The sequence below is a fragment of the Hylobates moloch genome, unplaced genomic scaffold, assembly GCF_009828535.3.
Source record: "Hylobates moloch isolate HMO894 unplaced genomic scaffold, HMol_V3 SCAFFOLD_33, whole genome shotgun sequence".
Classification (NCBI taxonomy): domain Eukaryota; kingdom Metazoa; phylum Chordata; class Mammalia; order Primates; family Hylobatidae; genus Hylobates; species Hylobates moloch.
In genome coordinates this window covers 3,192,576-3,196,409 of record NW_026652308.1, presented here as the reverse complement: position 1 = coordinate 3,196,409, position 3,834 = coordinate 3,192,576, and the positions used below count along the sequence as shown (strand labels likewise).

At 43.5% G+C, this 3,834-nt stretch overlaps 1 pseudogene; it reads right to left on the bottom strand.

Moving 5' to 3' along the window:
• Positions 1-1,097: 1,097 nt before the first annotated feature.
• Positions 1,098-3,168, bottom strand: LOC116463346 (MKI67 FHA domain-interacting nucleolar phosphoprotein-like; annotated as a pseudogene).
• Between the last annotated feature and the right edge of the window lie 666 nt (positions 3,169-3,834).

Sequence of the window (3,834 nt, the reverse complement as noted above, 5' to 3'; positions counted from 1 at the left end):
GAGAGAGAGTTGGGCCTCTTAGGAGAGAAATTTACACAATGCATAAGAAAGCTCACTGTGAGCCGGGGTGAGGAGGGGAGCCTTGGAGAATCATGAATGCAATATCTATGTCTATATTCCCAGACCAACAGCAAAGTCTGAAACTCATTAGGTATTTAAGAAATAGCTGCTGAGTTATTGCCTAGGTGTGCTCAGCTGAAGAAGCAGGGTTGGACTAACAGTCAAGCTTCCTAACTCCTACCCCAATACTTTTCCAAACACATCACTTATTTTTCCATAGCTGATAGAAAGTAAAGTGCTTAAGTTGTACATAATGTTAACTCACTTTCCCTACAGGCCAATCATGATTGACTATCAGTAGCTTCTGTGACAATCTTAGGAAACTAATGACTAGAAAGTTGAACCTTTCAGAGTTCCCATTCTCATGGCATATGCTATTTCTATTTTGAAATAAAAATCCTTCCAAATGAAACTTTACCCATCAAAATCACAGAGAAGTGAAAAATAGATACAAGAAGAAAGCAAAACGTTAACTTCAATATTGATTTGTCTATTTTGCTTTAAAATTATCATAACCACCAAGCCATTCTATTTTTAGGAAGATACATTCTTTTTGAAGTGTTAGGAACTATGATAACTATTTATTCTTAACTATAAGTCCTAAATGACCAGTATGTGTATTAGTAGATAACTGGACACAGAGCAAGGTCAGAAGGGTGACTGAGCGTGGCAGAAAGGGCAGTATCTCCAGCAACTGCAGATGGATAAATGACAATGAGTCCAGATAATGGATTCTGATACAACCATTCAAATAATGCTTATGAGCACTTGATAACAAGGAAGAGCTTAAGGTACAGTATTTTAGAGAGGAAAAAGGCAAGTTGGAAAAAAATATATGGAAAGCATGCTTCAATCATGCATAGAGATGCTTCTACTTTAAACTTTTTTTTTTTTTTTTTTTTTTGAGACAGGGTCTCACTCTGTCACCCAGGCTGGAGTGCAGTGGCATGGTGATCTCCACTCACTGCAGCCTCAACTTCCTGGGCTCAAGCAAGCCTCTCACCTCAACCTCCTAAGTAGCTGGGACTACAGGCATGTGCCACCATGCCCAGCTAATTTTTTGTATTCTTAGTAGAGATGGGGTTTTGCCATGTTGCCCAGTCTGGTCTCAAATTCCTGAATTTAAGTAATCCGGTTGCCTCGGCCTCCTAAAGTGCTGGGATTACAGGCGTGAGCCACCGCCTTTACTTTATACTTTCTTGTTGAAGTAGACTGTACTACTGATTCCCCACCCACACCCTCTTTTTGGATATCTGGCCCCTCCTAGAGTCTCTGGAAAGGGCAGCACTACAAATCCAGGGACAACTAGGAAACTCCCACCCCCACTGCTAGGCAGATCAGATTCTCTATCCTGCCAATTGGAAATGACACAGAGAGTGTTCAATAAATTTTTTGCAGAGGAGCATCTGTATGGAAAAGCCCAGTAACACTGGAACCAGGGGTACTGCCAGGGCAAGCCAAAGCCTCAGAGGCTGGAGGAGCCTGGAGCACGTGCCGAATGTCCATCTGCAAAGCAAAGCACAAGCATGGAGCAGAAGTCCAGAGTGAAGGCATGCAGGAGAGAAAAATCACCTCCCAGCATAGTCCTTCCATGGTGTGGTCATATATTGAGTTCTGTACTTAGATGTCTATGAGATTGCCTATTGTATTCTTAATACAAATCCCTCTTAAGCCAGCCTAGAATAGGTTAAGATAAATGTAATGACTTGACTTGGCTGGAGTGCAGTGGCATGATCATGGCTCACGGCAGCCTCAACTTCCTGGGCTCAGGTGATCCTCCCACTTCAGCCTCCTGAGTAGCTGGGACTACAGGCATGAGCCACCACGCCTAGCTAATTTTTTGTATTTTTTCTCATAAAAATATTATGTTTTTCAGAAGAAATATTATATATAATACATTGAAAATCACTGATTGCTTTTTCTTCATCTTTTTTTTCTGTGAATGTGTAGGTGTTTGAGTCTCTTGTATTTCTTCTTTTACACAGGATATGGGCTGTTTGAAAACTATTTTGTTATCTTCATCATCATCGTTCATTTCAGCCACTTCAGATTTTCGTCTCTCCAAAAATGTTGATGTACAAACCGGTGTGGGGCCCTGGCTATCCACAGTCTTCTCAGGAGTGTCAAGAGTGCCTAAAACCTTTTGCTTCTTCTTACGTAAAACCTGGCCTTTTGTTTTTGTTTGTTTGTTTGTTTGTTTGTTTTCAGATAGACTTTCGATCTTGTTGCCCAGGCTGGAGTGCAATGGCGTGATCTCGGCTCACTGAAACCTCTGCCTCCCAGGTTCAAGCGATTCTCCTGCCTCAGCCTCCCGAGTAGCTGGGATTACAGGTGCCCGACACCATGCCTGGCTAATTTTTGTATTTTTTAGTAGAGACAGGGTTTCAGCATGTTGGCCAGGCTGGTCTCGAACTCCTGACCTCAGGTGATCCACCCACATCGGCCTCCCAGAGTGCTGGGATTGCAGGCGTGAGCCACCGCGCCCGGCAAACCTGGCGTTTTGTAGATGTCCGATTATTTGTTTTTGAAATACTTTCTGTTTTCTGTGAAATCAAAGAAGGAAAATCATAGTCAATTCCTTTTTAAGCTAATTTCTTCCTGAGTAATCTTTCTTTTTAAATCTCCCCTCCACCCGCAGCTTTTGTGTAAGTGCCGATTCTGATTATTACCGTTTCACTGATGGATATGATGGCTGCTTAAACGGACTATCCCAGTCTTCAAAGAGTTCTTTCTGTACTTTTTCAGGTAGCATAAAATGACACTCCGAGAGTCTTTCACCAAACAGGTAGTTGTTCATTGTTTCAGCAACTATCTTGGCAACATCCTCAGACTCACACTCCACACATGCATAGCCTTTGCTATTTCCAGTCCTTTTCTTTCTGGATAGTCTGAAGCTTGTAACAGTGCCACACTGGGAGGAATATGAAAGGATCTGGGTTTTGTTCAGTAGGTTAGGTAGGTGGCACACATAGACCACTCCAGGAGTAAGTTGTTCTTGTTTTTTTCGCCGGGTTATGCGCAGAACCTGTGCCACCTCCTTCTGAAACCCGCATCTTCCTGTGGGTTCAGCGACAGGATTGGCCCAGCCAGGCCGGAAAAGGCCGCCATGCCAAAAGCGGCCGACACCAACTCCACGCGGCGCTCCCGGAAACGCCCAATTTTTTGTATTTTTAATACAAACAGGGTTTCGCCATGTTGCCCAGGCTGGTCTAGAACTCCTGGACTCGAGCGATCTGCCTGCCCTGACTCCCAAATTGCTGTGATTATAGGCGTGAGCCACAGCACCCAGCCTTGACTTTGAAATATATGTTGTACATCCAGTCAGCAGTGAACTCTGGGGGGAACACTAAAGATGAGGAGAATGAGAGAAGAGATACCTCCAATTAAAGGAGTTAAGAAGAGATGCTTCAACTTATGTTTTAAAAAGTCACTGCAGGCTGGGCACAGTGACTTATGCCTATAGTCACATCACTTTTGGAGGATGAAGTGGGTGAAGCGCTTGAGCCTAGAAGTTTGAGACCAGCCTGGGCAACATGGAAAAGCCCCATCTGTACAAAAAATATAATAAATTAGCAGGGCACAGTGGTGCCTGTGGTTGCAGCTCCTGGGGAGGCTGAGGTGGGAGGTTGAGGCTGCAGTGAGCTGAGATCCACCACTCCACTCCAGCCTGGGCAACAGAGTGAGACCATGTCCGAAAAAAAAAAAAAGTCAGTAGGGTTTTCTGGATGAAACCTCTATTTCCATAAAAAAAAAAAAAAAAAAAAAAAAAAAAAA